Genomic DNA, 19,568 nt, shown 5'->3' on the forward strand with positions numbered 1-19,568 from the left:
CATGCGAGCTTATTTGGTTGAAAAAACTTCTTCAAGAGTTGAAATGTGTTGAATTCAAACCAATGAAGTTTATATGTGACAATCAGGTTGCCCTTCATATTGCCTCAAATCCAGTTTTCCATGAAAGAGATTGTCATTTAATTAGGCAAACGATTGAGTCCGGATGCATTGCCACCAGCTTTGTTTGTTCAAATTACCAATTGGCAGATATTCTTACCAAGTCCCTTAGAGGAACTCGGGTTGAATACATTTGCAGCAAGCTTGGAGCATCTGACATGTACGCTCCAGCTTGAGGGGGAGTGTTAAGATATTGTCAAAGAGTATTTCAACTATTAGATCGTGTGTAAGATAATAGTCAAGTATTGTAGGTAATGTGTAATAGTCAAATATTCTAGGTATGGTAGGTAACCTATCAGGGATATGCTCTTGACCTTTTGTGTCTAGCTTTGTGTATATATTCTAGGTGTAATCTATCATTTTGAGTATGAAGTGAAATACACTTGCATAATTATCATGTTGTAAATTCTTAAGGACCAACAACTTTTTGCAAAGTTTAGCAAGTGTGAATTTTGGTTAAGGTCCGTAGCTTTCCTTGGTCATATTGTGTCAAGTAAGGGAATTGAGGTAGATCCTATTAAGATGGATGCGGTCAAGAGTTGGCCTAGACCTCTATCTCCTTCCGATATTAGAAGCTTCTTTGGCTTGGCCAGTTACTATATGAGGTTTGTTGATGGATTTTCTTCCATTGCTTCTCCTTTGACGACTTTGACTCAAAAGAAGGCTAAGTTTATGTGGTCGGAAGCTTGTGAGAAGAGTTTTCAAGCGTTGAAAGATAGACTTACTTCCGCTCCGGTGTTGACCTTACTGGAAGGTACAAATGGTTTTGTGGTGTATTGTGATGCTCTAGAGTTGGGTTGGGATGTGTGCTTACGCAAAATGGTAAAGTGATTACCTATGCTTCAAGGCGACTTAAAGTCCATGAGAAGAATTATCCTACCCATGACCTTGAGTTAGCAGCGGTTGTTTTTGCCTTACAGATTTTGAGGCATTATTTGTATGGAGTACATGTGATGTGTTTACCAATCACAAGAGCTTACAATACGTATTTAGTCAAAAGGACTTGAATCTTCGCCAAAGAAGGTGGCTAGAACTATTGAAGTATTATGACATAAGTGTTCTCTATCACCCCGGTAAAGCGAATGTGGTGGCGGATGTTCTTAGTCGATTGTCGATGGTTAGTGTTGCCCATGTAGAAGATGAAAAGTTAGTTTGGGATATTCATAGGTTGGCCCGACTAGGTGTTCAATTAGTGGACTCCACCAAGGGTGGTGTCATGGTCCATAATGGGTCTGAATCGTCCTTTGTGATGGATGTGAAGGCTAAGCAAAGTCTTGATCCAATTTTGGTCGAATTGAAAGAGGCAGTACTCAAGAATTCCGTTGAGGCTTTATCCCAAGGGGGAGATGGGCTACTTAGATATCAAGGTCATTTATGTGTTCCGAATGTTGATGACTTGAGGAAAAGATTTTGACAGAAGTTCATAGTTCGCGGTATTCTATTCACCAGGGAGCCACCAAGATGTACTGTGACTTACGAGAAGTCTATTGGTGGAATGGGATGTAGAAAGATATTGCAGAATTAGTGGCCAAGTGTCCTAATTGTCAGCAAGTGAAAGTTGAGCATCAAAGACCGGGAGGGTTGTCCTAAGATATTGCTATTCCTACTTAGAAGTGGGAAGACTTGAATATGGACTTTATAGTTGATTTGCCTCGTACCCAGTGACAATACGACTCTATTTGGGTTATAGTGGATCGGATGACGAAATTGGCTCATTTACTTCCCGTCAAGGTTTCTTATTCGGCGGAGGACTATGCCAATTGTACTTGAAAGAAATGGTAATGTTGCATGGAGTGCCTTTGACCATTATTTCTGATCGTGGTACCCAATTCACTTCTCAATTTTGGAAGTCATTCCAAAAGGGTCTCGATACAAAAGTTAAGCTTAGCACGGCTTTTCATTCCCAAAACTATGGGCAAGCTGAGCGTACTATCCAAACGTTGGAAGACATGTTAAGAGCTTGTGTGATTGATTTTAAGGGTAATTGGAATGACCATTTGCCATTCATAGAGTTTTCCTACAGTAATAGTTATCACTCGAGTATTGGAATGTCTCCATTTGAGGCCTTGTATGCTATGAGGTGTAGATCTCCTATAGGCTAGTTTGATGTGGTTGAAGTTGCTTTGATAGGTCCCGAGTTAGTTCATGAAGTTATTGAGAAAATTTGACTTATTAGAGAAAGGTTGAAAACGGCTAAAAGTCGACAAAAGTAGTATGACAAAAGGGATCTTGAGTTTGATGTTCATGATTGGGTTTACTTGAAAATCTCACCTATGAAGGTTGTGATGAGGTTTGGTAAAAAAGGGAAGTTTTGCCCCCGTTTTGTAGGCCCATATGAGATTTTGAGACGGGTTGGTAATGTTGCTTATGAATTGGATATGCCAAGTGAGTTGTCATCGGTGCATCCAGCTTTCCATGTCTCCATGTTAAAGAAATGGGTCGAGGATCCAACATCCATAGTTTCCTTTCAGGGTTTGGAAGTTAAAGAAAATCTTTCTTATGAAGAGGTTCCGATTGAGATTTTAGACTGGCAAGTCAAGAAGTTGAGAAACAAGGAAGTAGCTTCCGTGAAGGTTTTATGGAGGAATCATTTAGTTGAGGGTGCTACTTGGAAGGCCGAGGCCGATATGATGTCCCGATATCCTTATTTGTTTCCTTCTACTCCTACTCTAGCTTAAGGTAATAAGTTCCTCTTGGTTTGTTCTATGTTTTGGGAGTCATGTGTGTTTACGTGTTTCCATGATTTCCTTATGTTATGCATGTTCATGAGAAAGCTTAAATTTTGAAAGAAATGGCTTATATGATTTATTTTCCTCTTGTTGTTTGTGCATTGAGTATGAGTTGCCTATATGCTTCATGAGATGATTGTTGAACATGCATTACATATGCTTTTGTGAATGAATTGCATAAGGGCTCCATGAGATTGTGTTGAGCATGCTATTAGATTGGAGAAGGTAGTTCCTCCTTGAACATGAGAAGTGTCGAGAAGTTTTGAGAATTCATGCATTTTGGGTTGCTAGATGTAGTTCCTACTTCCTTATGTTGCATTTGAGTATGTTGAGTTTGGAGTTGATGTTTCCTCCTTATTTATGTGCATTGCATGCATAATGGGCTGATAGAGTAAGTTCACCCCTCTTATGATGTTTTGAGAATGTCCTAGCTTGGAGTCAATAGATCCTCCTTGGTTGTATGCATTGCATCGTAGGTTGGGTTGTTAGTTCCTCAGCTACTCTTTTTTAACCAGTTTGGATCTCATTCGAGGACGAATGATCCCAAGGGGGAGATATTGTAACACCCCAGACTCGATAGAGGGAAGCCTACCAAATTTCAGCAGTTACAGGTGCCATCCACGAGGACCCAACCACGGGTCGTGGGTCGAGCCACGAGCCGTATGTGGGCCTGTGGAGAGGGCCACCCAAAAATTTTTAGGCCATAGACCACAATGGGACCACGCCCCGTGGTCCAGTAGCCATTGGTCCAGGAAAAAGTCTCTGACCATGGACCACGAGTGTGCAGGACGGACCATTGGTCCATCCACGGTCCGTCGGTGGTGAGTCGTGGGTCAGGGCTGCCAGTTAAGTTTCAGGGGTAGTTGGGTCTTTTCGTAATTAATTAATTCCTATACTATGTCGTTTTGCCTACATTTAGAACCCCCTATATAAAACTTTTTACCCCCAAATTCACCCCATTTAATTCATTCTTCCAAATTCCCCAAAAGGAACCAAAGCTTCCTCTCAAAATATTCTCTCTCTAGAAATTGAAGAAGAAGAAGAAGATTCAACCTAGGTTTTCAAGCTAAGGGTTCAATTTCTCCATTGAAGGCTAGAATTTGGACTTGAGGTATGATAGTTTTCATCCATGAATCTCTTTCATTCATGGAGTCCTCAAATTCCTCTATTTCAAAAGGTAGAATTCCCCAATTAGCTAGGGTTTTCTTCAATCACAATGGGTTATTTTGATTATTGATCTTAATGATTTAATTATGTTTAAATATGCATGAATTGATGATTTACAATGCTTTTATGATGCTTCCCCTATGAACCCATGCAAACCCCCATGTTTCCCAAATTGTGATATCATAATGTGGGTTGTTGATTATGAAAGAGGAGTTTTATGATATAAAACACGAAGTAATAAAATTACATGAATCTATGATAAAATCGCTATCTAAACCATGATTTCTAGATTTGTGGATTGAAAGTAAGCTTTGAACCTTGGAAGGGCAAAGTATGAGTATGAATGATCTTATGAAACCTATGTGAATGTTAAGGGTGCTTTGAGAGTAACGTGCTAAATGATGATGTTTTATGTTGTGTTGTTAAAGGCTATTCTCATGAACACATACTAGCATGAAGTGAAAAGTTTTCTCATATAGAAAAGATTCTTAGGTTGGAAGGCTATTCTCACCTAATTGAATAAATGAACATGAGCTATCATAATAAACTAGCTTGGATTGACAAGATGACATGTCTTTCCATTGATGAGATTAAGTAAGAAAATATTATTCTGTGGGAATTATGCTTAGCACCGAGTGGATATTGACATTGAGATGGAATCTCTCCCATTATTAGAGGCCTGGCTTCTATAAGAAGTTTCATGAGATGGAAGCTCTCCCGTTAGTAGAGGTCGGGTTTCTAATAGCAATCACCTTATCCCTTAACTATGTGCCCCCATAGGTTGATTAGATAGTGGGTTCATTTGAGCTAGAAGTTCATGGTTCTACCTTAGGCAAGTAGAACACCCTTTTTCGGTGTGGGAGACACCGGGTGATCATGTTTTAGCTCACATGGTCTCTATGTCGATTAAGGCTAATTTTTCCACAAGAAGACTAAAAGTGAACTAAGGTTACTCAAGGAGTATCTCATACGTGTAAAGGTTTTAAATGATGATTTAGCTTGCATTGACCATGATGTTATGAATTATGCTTTCTAACCTTCTTATATCATGTTTTACTTGGTGAATTGTATGTCATGAAATAAAATGTCCTTAACATGTTTTAAATAATTTTATGCAAAGCTATCATACTTAGTGTATTTTCTTACTAACGCATACTCTGCCTACATTTTTTCTAATGTAGGGTCCGACAGGCAGGGTTCCCATTATATTAGCTAGAGCTTGGACTTGATTCTTCCCCGAGCTTGGTGAGTCCTCATAGTCCGAGGACGGATTACTTCCATTCTAGTTTCTCTCTTGCATTTCCTTTTGGACATGATGTATGGGCTAGGCCAAATTTTCATTCGATTGTAATAGATGGTTATGATGAGACATGAGTTTAGACTTTCGCTTTTCTATAAAACTATTTTGGACTTAAAATGATTGTTTTACTCTATATTGTTCTATTTCTTATGTTATGTGTTGCGTCCAAAAGCAGACGCAAGTGCACGCGGTTACTCAAGTAGTACATCGACTCTTTCGAGCCGGATTATCGAACCCAAAGGACTTCAAATCAACAAATAACAACTCTATTATGTCTAAAATAAATTTACTTATGCGACATACAATTTTAGAAATTTGTTTATATCTACTAAGTTGAACAATCTCAAAAATTAATTACTACAATCAAACAGTTTCAAACAAGAGAATTTCACAATTTGGGAAAGTATTCCAGGGTTGCAGCATAAATCGATTTTCGGTATAATATTAATTTATCCTAGCATTCGACAGGTTAAACTCATTATGGATTTGCAAGGTTCATTTTACGATCATGCTCTCCCGACCTCTAATCGCCTACCACCATCGACAGCCTAACTACATCGTTGAGTGGGGATAGACATGAATCAATAGCGGAGCATTAAGCTATCATCTTGTATATTAATCAAGCACGGTATATAGGTATAAGACTATCCTATATACAAAACATTCTAAACTTTACCCTAGAATGAACATGCTTTGGTCTATCCCTTTATTCATCTTCCGAATTCAAGAATAGACAATGATTTTATTTTAATGTTGATCAGTCATTAAAATAGTTAAACAAGAATGTCAGCATAAATCACAAGAAAACCCATCTCATACTAGAAACAAATACTATTACACCATTAATCGTAGCTACAACCCTAGACTAAGAGAATTTAGCTACTCATGGAACAAAATATCATCAAATAATATTTATGGATCATAAAAGGGTTTACCAAAATGACGGAGTAGAAGAAAAACCCTGAAAGTGTTAGCAAAATCGCCCAAATTGATGTTCTCTCGTCTTTTTTAAAAACTAGATAATGATAAAATAACACACCTAGACTAATTATAGTCTGAAATAAAACACATGACTCAATTCTAGTGTTCAGGTCCGTGACGCGGACCTGTTCCCTCACCTCAATTTGTGCACAAAAGGGTCTCCTCCGCGACGCGCTCCTGACACGCACTCCACTGTTAAGTGGAATTCATTTTCTGCATGCAAATTTCAGCTCCGCGACGCGGAGCTGCTCCCTCCTAGTGTATTTTCCAGCTTCTTGGCCATTCTCCTCCGCAACTTCGTCTTCTATTTTCCGACCTTTGTCCAGGTGCCCTTTTTTAGCTCTTTCTTCTTTGCTTTTCACCCTGAAACATCTAATCATATTGGTTAGAGGAAACGACATCAAAAGACTCCAAAATTCCAGTTCCGACTAGGAAAGTGCTCTCAAACTTAGCTATATATATGGGATAAATTGGTTATTAGGCGCATAAATACGCCTAAGATCATTATGAAAGCTAAATGTCTTGTATAGAGTCCTTCGGGGTTCTATACGCCATGTTACATCTAGGGGGTATCCCTAGGTCGTGACATGTTATTAAACATTTAGTATGTTTTATACATTCAGACTAGTTGGGGTTTTCCCCATTTTCAGTTATCTATTGTTTTAGCTTCCGCATAGTACATGTTTTATTCAGTTATTCTGAGTATGCTTGATATATGGCAGACACAGGGTTAGCTTGGGGTCATTCGTGATCCTAGGTCCCGTGTTACGTCAAGGGGGTAGCCTCGGGGAATGACACAACATATCATTTATGAGGTGTTAAACCCAAACAAACCCAAGCATTGTTGCCCAACACCACAGATAGGCAATGACTAATTTATATGAAACCAAATATAAACAAGAAGTAGACCAAAATCTCTAGAGGTCAACCAACTAGCTATAGCCAATAACAACAAAGAGAAACTACACAATCAGACAACAAATGAAATTTATCAAAATAAATAATAGCTAAATCAGTCTGTAAATCAACTATATCGACTAAACAAAATAAAGAGAAACAAGTCAAGCTTAGGAGAGGGATCAAACCTTTTGTTGACCACATCGAAGCTGGGACGATGAGTTGAATCTAGTTATTCCTCCACCACAAGTGGAATTCTAACAAGAGCTCAAATCCAGCAACAAAAGACTAAAACCTCCAAGCCATAGGAATATTATTTTCTTTAATTTTCATTTATATTGCCTGTATATTTTTTTGTAAATATCTGTTCATGTTTCTTGTCTCTCCAACCTCTTTCTTTGGATGGGAATCCCCTCTGTTTTGGGTAGTAAATTAGTGTGCCAAAAACCTCTTCAAAATGCTAAAGGAAGGGAATTCGAAATTCAAACTCTTGTGTTGGCTCGATTTCGTACCAATTCTTAACAGAATTGAAAGAAAGGTCAGTAGATTTTGACACTTGGAAGATTCTCGTAACGATCTTCTACGAGGACGACACGGCTGGGATTAGAGGACACTGGGTTCGCTGGATTTTTAAGTGGGTAATTTAGGACCTAAAAGCTTTAGCATTGTTCAATTTTATTTTATTTTTACATAAAGCAGGGATTACATTATTATTTTTATATGAAGCAGGGAAGAAAGATAGCAAAAGAACAGAATATATTTTTATTTTATTGATCATATATATTAAGCTTTGTGAAACTTGAGTAGAAAATGAGACATACATGTCAAGCTGGAATTAGTGGTTAGTTGCATATTTGTACGAGAATTGTTGATAGCCAAAAGAAAATAAACCTACAGAAATCAAGGATTACTATGAAGATACATCAAATTGTGCCAGGAGTTCAACAATCAGGAGAATACATTATGATATATGTTAGAGTTCATTTCTTACTATTTCTCAGTATGAGATACCAAAATATCCATAGAGCAAGTCTTCCCTAGAAGTCCTCCCTCATTTATCCCGGTAAACTCCAATGAATCCTATGTGCATTTGAAGAATAATTAAAAACTTCCATGTCAATGGTATATCGTCGATAAGATAATTCTATAATTTCTATTAAAGTACAAACAAAGTTGAACAGTAGCAACATCCTATTAAACAAAAAGGTAAACTTACAGTGAGTCACATATTTGGCATGTTAAGATAAAAATGAAGGACATGCATATGAAGAAGCCATTATAGAATGGAAAAAAAATAAAATAGCAAGAATGAAGACATATGGGACAAAATTAAACCTCAAATTCATGATTTTAACAAATTGAATAAAAATCTCGTACTTAAAACCAACTAAAACAGTAATAGCTATCCACTCGCCTTTACAAATAAGATGACAATCAAGATTCTAGTAACCTAATTGAAAACAAAGTTACATTGATAAAAGACATACCAACTTAACCCAATCCCGACTTTTGGAACAACTTGTGACAACAGCCGGTCAGAACCGCCATATATGACATCCCCGACAACTATCTCCTCACCTATACAATCAACAAATTGAAGCTATTCTTTTGCTAACTATCTTTTGCTAAAATCAACTCATTTGCAAACTATTGGGCGCATTCGCGGAGAATCTGGGATCAGATTCCTCCGAGTTCGCGGCCAAGAGGGAACGTTCGCGGAGTCATCTTCTCCTGAATTCAAAATACGGTTGGGGCATTTCAACAAACATGTTGGGGACAGCCGTTTTAGGCACAATTTTCACACAAGTTGTGCCCCCAATCTCTACCAAAACTCATGAACTATATATCCCTCAACTTAATTAATCCGCACACAAACAAATAGAGTCCAACAATTTAAGCAGTGATTAACACATATCAACGAGACCATTTCAAAAATACTTACCCAAGATTGAGTTGAAAGGAGGGGAGAAAACTTACCTTAGATGCAACTCTTAACATGACGCCTAAGTGATTCCACAAGATTGAGCTTATAGCGAGGAATAAGGCAATGATACTCCACCACAAGAGCAATTCTGACAAGAACTCTAATTCAGCAACAAAAGACTCAAATCTCCTAGCTATAGGAACACTATTTTCTTTAAATTTCTTCTGTTGTCTGTATCTTTTTTTTATAAATTTCAGTTCCTGTTTCTTCTCTAACCAACCTCTTTCTTTCAATGGAAATTCGCTCTGTTTTGGGTAGTAAATTAGTGTCCAAAAAACCTCTCCAAAACGATGAAGGAAGGGAAGTATATATAGGAAAAGAATGGAATTGAAAAGATTGGGGGAAAACGGATAAGGTTTTGAAGTATTTCAAATTCGAAATTCAAACTCTTGTGCTGGCTCTATTTCGTACTAATTCTCAACATAATTGAAAGAAGGGCCATATGATTTGGACACTAGGATGATTCTCGAAACGATCTTCTACGAGGACGACACAGCTAGACTAAGAGGTCGTTGGGTTCGCTGGGTGTTTATGTGGGTAATTTAGGACTTAAAAATATTTAGCATTGTTCAATTTTTTTTTTGAAACTGTTAATGTTATATTTCTCAGCATTAAGGATATGCTGGAGACCTTTAACAGGGGAACAAAACAAATAAAAAAAGAGAGAAATAAGATGGTTCAAAATCTTATTTCGAATTCAAGTAGCATTGAACATTTTAACCGCTAACAAATCAAAAGTCATAAAAAGAGTTGTAAGAGTTGTCACAAAATCATTCACAACATGCTCAACCTTTTAAAAATGGAGAGCTATGCTCAACACTATTCACATGCATGACTATGCTCGTAGTACCAACCAAGTTAAAACCTTCCCAAAAATACGACGATTATTCCCTTAAGAGAGTTGTCAACTAATCCATCATCAAGCAACCTCAATCTATTCGGGAACGGCTATTCAGACTTCGCTACAATCAACGCCAATCAAACACTCACAAGCAATCGACAATTTACCCTGAAGAAAGTCGTTGCTCTCTATCCATCATAAGGCATCGTCAATGCAAATCTTATTAACAAACCAAAAATAAAGAAGCTACAAACTACAAATCACAAACTAAAACAGACCAATCTAACACAATATCAACAGAAGTATCCACGATATCAAAGTTCGACAAGGGCACACCAATCCATAACAAAGAAAAAAAAGTACGTCCGTCAAGGGCACAATCGTAGTATGCCGAAATAATCAACAAAATGAAGAAAATGAAGGCATTCCCAATTGAAAATGAAACCGTGTTCTCACTTCGGGCCAAGTACTCATCATATTTTTTGGCACATTTTACCGGTAGGAACCAACTCTCATAAAAAATAATCATCCTCCTCAATTTACGATGCCATTTCTTGATCATTCGAATTGGTTTAGAAATCCATTTATAGTTCAAAACACCTACAAATGAAGACAACATGTCAAAAGTTCTTGAGGACACTTAAAACAATGGAATAGGAAGTATTAAAGCCAAAGAAATCGTCAAAATAAGGTCCGAGCTGAGTTGTGCAAAGCTACTGTTTTGGCAACGCCATCACTATCTTTTCCGCATTCGCAAAGGAGTGTTGCGTTACTTGTCGTTCTTGGTACGGGTTGGCTCACCTACTAGTGGGTTATAGTATGTGTCATCCTGACTAAAGAAGTGTGAAGTCGGGTCGTGACACAGAAATACTTTAGTTGAGTTGGATATGAAACAATCGAACACATTATCTCCTCGTCGTTCTGTTAGATTTAGAGTAAGAGGCTCCATGTCTAGGTTACTTTGCCTATGCTTCTTATTGGTAGTCAGTTTTCCCCTATCCTTGATTGCGCTAGTGTTCAAGGCAGATTGCTTCTTAAGGTTTGCTATTAGATGTGGTATTCAAAAAGCAACATTGTTTTGATACTTATATGGTTTTCATCCTCTATAGAATACTAGAAGTACAAACAAAGTTGAACAGTAGCAACATCCTATTAAACAAAAAGGTAAACTTACAGTGAGTCACATATTTGGCCTGTTAAGATAAAAAGGAAGGACATGCATATGAAGAAAGCCATTATATAATGGAAGAAATAAAAATAAGCAAGAAATGAAAGACATATGGGACAAAATTAAACCTCAAACTCATGATTTTAACAAATTGAATAAAAAATCTCGTACTTAAAACCAACTAAAACAGTAATAGCTATCCACTCGCCTGTACAAATAAGATGACAATCAAGATTCTAGTAACCTAATTGAAAACAAAGTTACATCGATAAAAGACATACCAACTTAACCCAATCCCGACTTTTGGAACAATTTGTGACAACAGCCGGTCAGAACAGCCATTAAGGATATGCTGGAGACCTTTAAAAGGGGAAAAAACAAATAAAAAAAGAGAGAAAAGGAGAAACTACTTATAGAGAGCCTAATAGATCTACAAGCTCTAATTCCTCCATATTTCTTTGTTTACACCAAAAGAATAAAGATATAATACAATTCCATTTTTACATAAAAGCAGGGATTGCATTAATTTTTTTGTATGAAGCAGGGAAGAAAGATAGCAAAAGAACACGATATATTGCTATGTTATTGTTCATATATATTCAGCTTTGTTGAAACTCGAGTAGAAGAAGAGACATACATATCAAGCTGGAATTAGTGGTTAGTTGCATATTTGCATGAGAATTGTTGATAGCCAAAAGCTTTATCTGCAAATATAAAAAATTACTATGAAGATATATCAAATTGTGCAAGGAGTTTCAACAATCAGCAGAATACTTAAATTAAGATAAACATTAGAGTTCATTTCTCACTACTTCTCAATATGAGATACCAACATATCCATAGAGCAAGTCGTTCTCTAGAAATTCTCGCTCATTTATCCCGGTAAATTCCAATGAATCCTATGTGCATTTGAAGAATAATAAAAAAAAAATCCAAGTTAACAGCTACTACGTCCTCTACATTGTTTTTAAATTCTTTGGCTAAATAAAAGCATAAATGACCCGTATAAATTAAAGAGACAAGCATGAAGCTCTAGTTCCCTCTGCCGTATTTTTTTCAAAATGAGAACCTTATAAATAAAACATGAAAGAGTTTTAAAAGAATGAACAGGCAATAGACTTAGAGAAAACAACCTTGAGTAATTTCAGATTCATCGATTTCCTCTTCTTCTTTTTTAGTCACCGTGATGCTCTCCAAGTTCTCCACTTTCTGTTGATGGCTTTGAGAGTTTTCTGGCTGTAAGTTCTTGTTCCTTCCTCTCAATGTCGAATTTATTCAACTTTTCTTCAAACTCCTCAATGCATGATTTGAGTTCAGGTTTAGCAAACTTCTTCCCCTAAATGAAGACATTCAAACAGGCAGATACAGTTCACTTAGTTTATTCAAGCCCGTTCGATAAAGGGTACTTTTCTTGCCAGAAATTGCATTTTCAGCTCTTGACCTCTTTTTGCCTCAAGTTCACTTGCTTTCTTCAAATATCCTAAATCAACTCTCCATTACATTTTCGTGCAAATCTGGAAAAAACCACACTAAAAGCACCAATTCTAAACTAAAGCAAGCCAAAATAACTACGAAAAGAGCCTCAAATAAGTGGAAATCCACCCCTCCAACTTAGAAGCTTTGTTTGTCCTCGAGTAAAGAAAATAAAAAACACAACAAGCTCTTATTTCAAGGCACACCACAAATCAATTTCCCTTTCTCAACTAAGCACAAAGGTAATGGCTTCGGTAGGTACTAACAAATAGTCCACATGCAAACATTTCACACAAGAAATCCTCACATTCTCATGAAACATTTTAAAAATCCAAGAATCATTTAAGTGACAACAACACAAACTCAACAAATGACTCAACTCATTAACTCTTTCACATGTTCACTTGACTCAATTAGGAATTTTCTGTCAGATTTAGAGTAAGAGGCTCCATGTCTAGGTTATTTTGCCTATGCTTCTTATTGGTAGTTTAGTTTTCCCCTATCCTTGATTGCCCTAGTTTTCAAGGCAGATTGCCTATGCTTCCATCTCTTTATGCATTGCTCATTCTTAAGGTTTGCTATAAGATGTGGTATTCAAAAAGCAACATTGTTTTGATACTTTGTTTCATCCTCTATAGATACTAGAAGGGAAGCCCGTGCTATGCACGGGGCCAACATAACATTGTCGCAAATTTTATTTTCAAAATTTCATTTCATTTTGCTGAAACCACTATGAACTATAGTTGAGACATCCACTGACACTTAAAAAGATACGATAAGGGAACTTAAACAGCCCATGAGCTTAAGAAACAAGCAAATTAAAGGGCATATGCAGCAACCATGAGCTAAACAAAGGGCACATCTTAGGCCAATATAATCAAACTTTGTCAAGCTAAATTGGAATTCTACACCAAACGAATGATAAAAGGAAGCCAACATATTATTTATGAGGTGCTAAACCCAAACAAACCCAAGCATTGCTTCCCAACACCATAGATAGGCAATGACTAATTTAGATGAAACCAAAATATAAACAAGAAGAAGGCCGAAATCTCTAGAGGTCACCCAACTACCTATAGCCAATAACAACACAAAGAAACTACACAATCAGACAACAAATGCAATTTATCAAAGTAAATAATACCTAAATCAGTCTGTAAATCAACTAAATCGACTAAACAAAACAAAGTGAAACAAGTCAAGCTTAGGAGAGGGATCAAACCTTTTGTGGACCACAGCGAAGCTGGGATGATGAGTTGAATCGAGCTATTCCTCCACCACAAGTGGATTTCTGACAAAAGCTCGAATCCAGCAACAAAAGACTCAAACCTCCTAGCCATAGGACTACTATTTTCTTCTGTGTTGCCTGTTTATTTTTTTGTAAATTTATGTTCCTGTATCTTGTCTCTCCAACCACTTTCTTTGGATGGGAATCCCCTCTGTTTTGGGTAGTAAATTAGTGTGCCAAAAACCTCTCCAAAATGCTGAAGGAAGGGAAAATACATATATTAAGAGAATGGAATTGAAAGGGGGGGGGGGGGGGGGGGGGGGGGGGGGGACGGATAAGAATTCGAGGTACTTCAAATTCAAAATTCAAACTCTTGTGCTGGCTCGATTTCGTACCAATTCTCCACAGAATTGAAAGGAGGGTCATATGATTTGGACACTTGGATGATTCTCGAAACGATCTTCTACGAGGACGACAAGGCTGGGCTTAGAAGTCATTGGGTTCGCTGGTGTTTAAGTGGGTAATTTAAGACTTAAAAAGATTAAGCATTGTTCAAGTTTTATTTTTTTGAAACTGGTAATGTTGTATTCCTCAGCATTAATGATATGCCGGAGACATTCAAAAGGGGAACAAAACAAACAAAAAAAGAGAGAAAAGGAGAAACTACTTATAGAGAGCCTAATAGATCTACAAGCTCTAATTCCTCCATATTCTTTGTTTACACCAAAAGAATAAAGATATAATACAATTCCATTTTTACATAAAAGCAGGAATGCATTAATTTTTTTTATATGAAGCAGGGAAGAAAGATAGCACAAGAACACAATATATTGTTATTTTATTGATCATATATATTCACCTTAATGAAACTTGAGTAGAAGAAGAGACATACATGTCAAGCTGGAATTAGTGGTTAGTTGCATATTTGCATGAGAGTTGTGGATAGCCAAAAGCTAATAAACCTGCAAAAATCAAAGATTACTATGAAGATACATCAAATTGTGCCGGGAGTTTCAACAATCAGGAGAATATATTAAGATAAACGTTAGAGTTCATTTCTTAGTATTTTCAATATGAGATACCAATATATCCATAGAGCAAGTCGTTCCCTAGAAGTCCCCGCTCATTTATCCCAGTAAATTTCAATGAATCCTATGTGCATTTGAAGAATAATGAAAAACTTCCATGTTAAGGGTATATCGTCGATAAGATAATTCTATAATTTCTATTAAAGTACAAACAAAGTTGAACAGTAGCAACATCCTATTAAACAAAAAGGTAAACTTACAGTGAGTCACATATTTGGCCTGTTAAGATAAAAAGGAAGGACATGCATATGAAAAAGCCATTATATAATGGAAGAAAAATGAAATAGCAAGATTGAAGACATATGGGACAAAATTAAACTTCAAACTCATGATTTTAACAAATTGAATAAAAATCTCGTACTTAAAACCAACTAAAACAGTAATAGCTATCCACTAGCCTGTACAAATAAGATGACAATCAAGATTCTAGTAACCTAATTGAAAACAAAGTTACATCGATAAAAGACACACCAACTTCACCCAATCCCAGCTTTTGGAACAACTTGTGATAGCAGCCAGTCAGAACCGCCATATATGACATCCCCGGCAACTATCTCCTCACCTACAAAATCAACAAATTGAAGCTATTCTTTTGCTAACTATCTTTTGCTAAATTCAACTAGTTCACTAACTATTGGGCGCGTTTGCGGAGAATCTGGGATCAGATTCCTCCGAGTTCGCGGTCAAGATGGAGCGTTCGCGGTGTCATCTTCTCCTGAATTCAAAATCCGGTTGGGGCACTTCATCAAACATGTTGGGGACAGCCGTTTTAGGCACAATTTTCACACAAGTTGTGCCCCCAATCTCCACCAAAACTCATGAACTATATTATCCCTCAACTATATTAATCCGCACACAAACAAAAAGAGTCCAACTATTTAAGCACTAATTAACACATATCAACGAGGCCATTTCAAAAGTACTTACCCAAGATTGAGTAGAAAGGAGGGGAGATGACTTTCCTTAGATACTAACTCTTAACACGACACCTAAGTGACTCCACAAGATTGAGCTTATAGCCAGGAATAAGGCAATGATACTCCACCACAAGAGCAATTCTGACAAGAGCTCTAATTCAGCAACAAAAGACTCAAACCTCCTAGCTATAGGAACACTATTTTCTTTAAATTTCTTTTCTGTTGCCTGTATCTTTTTTTTGTAAATTTCAGTTCCTGTTTCTTCTCTAACCAACCTCTTTCTTTCAATGGAAATTCGCTCTGTTTTGGGTAGTAAATTAGTGTCCAAAAAACCTCTCCAAAACGATGAAGGAAGGGAAGTATATATAGGAAAAGAATGGAATCGAAAGGGGGGGGGAACGGATAAGGTTTTGAGGTATTTTAAATTAGAAATTTAAACTGTTGTGCTGACTCGATTTCATACTAAATCTCAACAGAATTGAAAGGAGGGTCATATGATTTGGACACTTGGATGATTCTCGAAACGATCTTCTACGAGGACGACGCGGCTGGGCTTAGAGGTCGTTGGGTTCGCTGCTGTTTAAGTGGGTAATTTAAGACTTAAAAAGATTAAGCATTGTTCAAGTTTTATTTTTTGAAACTGGTAATGTTGTATTCCTCAGCATTAATGATATGCTGGAGACATTCAAAAGGGGAACAAAACAAACAAAAAAAGAGAGAAAGGGAGAAACTACTTACAGAGAGCCTTAAAGATCTACAAGCTCTAACTCTTCTATATTTCTTTGTTTACACCAAAAGAAGAAAGATACAATACAATTCCATTTTTACATAAAGTAGGGAATGCATTAATTTTTTTTGTATGAAGCAGGGAAGAAAGATAGCACAAGAACACAATATATTGTTATTTTATTGATCATATATATTCACCTTAATGAAACTTGAGTAGAAGAAGAGACATACATGTCAAGCTGGAATTAGTGGTTAGTTGCATATTTGCATGAGAGTTGTTGATAGCCAAAAGCTAATAAACCTGCAAAATTCAAAGATTACTATGAAAATACATCAAATTGTACCGGGAGTTTCAACAATCAGGATAATACATTAAGATAAACGTTAGAGTTCATTTCTTACTATTTCTCAGTATGAGATACCAAAATATACATAGAGCAAGTCATTCCCTAGAAGTCCTCGCTCATTTATCCCAGTAAATTCCAATGAATCCTATGTGCATTTGAAGAATAATCAAAAACTTCCATGTTAATGGTTTATAGTCGATGAGATAATTCTATAATTTCTATTTAAGTACAAACAGAGTTGAACAGTAGCAACATCCTATTAAAAAAAGGTAAACTTACAGAAAGTCACATATTTGGCCTGGTAAGATAAAAAGGAAAGACATGCAAATGAAGAAGCCCTTATAAAAGAGAAGAAAAACAAAGTAGCAAGAATGAAGACATATGGAACAAAATTAACCTCAAACTCATGATTTTAACAAATTAAATAAAAATCTCGCACTTAAAACCAACTAAAACCGTAATAGCTATCTACTCGCCTGTACAAATAAGATGACAATCAAGATTCTAGTAAGCTAATTGAAACAAAGTTACATCAATTAAAGAGATACCAACCTAACCCAATCCCGGCTTTTGAAACAACCTGCGACAGAAGCCGGTCAGAACCGACATATATGACATCCCCGACAACAATCTCCTCACCAATAAAATCAATAAATTGAAGCTAGTCTTTTGCTAACTATTTGGTGCGTTCACAGAGTCATCTTCTCCTGAATTCAAAATCTGGTTGGGGCATTTCATCAAACATGTTGGGGGCAGCTTTTTTAGGAACAATTTTCACTCAAGTTGTTCCCCCAATCTCAACTAAAACTCATGAACTATCTAGCCATCAACTTAATTAATCCCCACACAAACAGAAACAGCCCAACAATTCAAGCACTGATTAACACATGTCAACGAGACCATTTCAAATATACTTACCCAAGATTGAGTAGAAAAGAGGGGAGAAAACTTACCTTAGATGCTAACTCTTAACACGACGCCTAAGTGACTCCACAAGAATAACCTTACAGCCAGGAATAAGGCAAGCAAACTCCTTCACTAAAGAATACACAAGATCGAACATATCCTGCTCCTCAAAACAGGATGTAGGATGTTGCAAGGAACCTCTAGTCGGACTCAGCACATCCTGGTTCCGAATGTGAACATTATGTTTGCACTTCCATTGATGGATTCGTGACTTTAAAATGTGTTGCTTGACTAAGAAAACGAAGTTACTGAAAATTCAAGATAACCAAATCAGGCACTAAAGCCCACTCCTTTCCATTATACATCATAAGAAACAGAATAGATACAACAATCCTGCATCATGTTGGCTTCACTTATTTTGTCTAATACAGTTTGCACATTGACTTAGAAAGTTTTATCAATCGATTTCGCCACAAGCCTCTTTATATATCTCCTGCACTCTCGCCAAAATGACTTTAGAGATTTTTTTTATCACTATCTACTCTTAAATGTACAATTCCAAAAAAACCCATCATTCAAATTTTATATGGATTTTTTAAAGAAAAGTTGTAGTGAAGGATCAACTATTTATATAACTTACTAATGTCTTGTTAACAGCTACTACCTCCTCTACATTGTTTTTAAATTCTTTGGCTAAATAAAAGCATAAATGACCCCGTATAAATTAAAGAGACAAGCATGAAGTTCTAGTTCCCTCTGCCGTATTTTTTTTCAAAATGAGAACCTTGTAAATAAAACATTTAAGAGTAATAAAAGAATGAACAGACAATAGACTTGGAGAAAACAACCTTAAGTAATTTCATATTCATCGATTTCCTCTTCTTCTTTTTTCAGTCACCGTGATGCTCTCCAAGTTCTCCACTTTTTGTTGATGGCTTTGGGCATTTTGGCGGTAAGTTCTTGTTCCTTCCTCTCAATGTCGAATTTATTCAACTTTTCTCCTCAATGCATGATTTGAGTGCAGGTTTAGCAAACTTCTTCCCCTAAATGAAGCCATCCAAACAGGCTGATACAGTTCACTTAGTTTATTCAAACCCGTTCGCGAAGGATACTTTCCTTACCAAAAATTGTATTTTCAGCTCTTGACCTCTTTTAGCCTCAAGTTTATTTACTTTCTTCAAATATCCTAAATCAACTCTCCATTTCTTTTTCGTGTTAATCTGAAAAAAACCACATTAAAAGCACCAAGTCTAAGCTAAAGCAAGCCAAAATAACTACGAAAAGAGCCTCAAATGAGTGGAAATCCCACTCATCAACACCCCCAACTTAGAAACTATGTTTGTCCTCAAGGAAAGAAAATAAAAAACGCAAGAAGCTCATATTTCAAGACACACCACAAATCAATTTCCCTCTCTCAATTAAGCACAAAGGTAATAACTTCGGTTGGTACTAACAAATAGTACACATGCAAACTTTTCACAAAATAAATCCTCACTCTCATGAAACATTTTCAAAAACCAAGAATCGTTTAAGTGACAACAACTCAAACTCAAGAAATGACTCAACTCATTAACTCTTTCACATGCTCACTTGACTCAATTAGGAATTTTCAAAATCACCACTTTTTCAACCTACATGCCCTTACAAGAAAGAAGTTTCCCAAAATCACACACATATAAACAAGACAAGGGACAAA

General features: G+C 36.6%; 1 long non-coding RNA gene across 1 annotated transcript in view; it reads right to left on the minus strand.

Moving 5' to 3' along the window:
• Positions 1 to 7,514: 7,514 nt before the first annotated feature.
• LOC102579703 (uncharacterized) overlaps positions 7,515 to 19,568 on the minus strand; it is a 27,012-nt gene continuing 14,958 nt past the window's right edge. Inside the window, exons 12-23 of the long non-coding RNA XR_001472836.1 lie at positions 18,721 to 19,092; positions 17,022 to 18,180; positions 16,851 to 16,920; positions 15,445 to 15,535; positions 14,778 to 14,847; positions 13,880 to 14,141; positions 12,318 to 12,520; positions 11,822 to 11,888; positions 11,466 to 11,544; positions 8,679 to 10,616; positions 8,013 to 8,271; positions 7,515 to 7,651 (exon numbers count right to left, since the gene is read on the minus strand). This is a non-coding gene — a long non-coding RNA (uncharacterized lncRNA). The remainder of the gene's footprint in view (positions 7,652 to 8,012; positions 8,272 to 8,678; positions 10,617 to 11,465; positions 11,545 to 11,821; positions 11,889 to 12,317; positions 12,521 to 13,879; positions 14,142 to 14,777; positions 14,848 to 15,444; positions 15,536 to 16,850; positions 16,921 to 17,021; positions 18,181 to 18,720; positions 19,093 to 19,568) is intronic.

Source organism: Solanum tuberosum, unplaced genomic scaffold (assembly GCF_000226075.1).
Source record: "Solanum tuberosum cultivar DM 1-3 516 R44 unplaced genomic scaffold, SolTub_3.0 scf00036, whole genome shotgun sequence".
In the NCBI taxonomy this organism is placed as follows: Eukaryota; Viridiplantae; Streptophyta; class Magnoliopsida; order Solanales; family Solanaceae; genus Solanum; species Solanum tuberosum.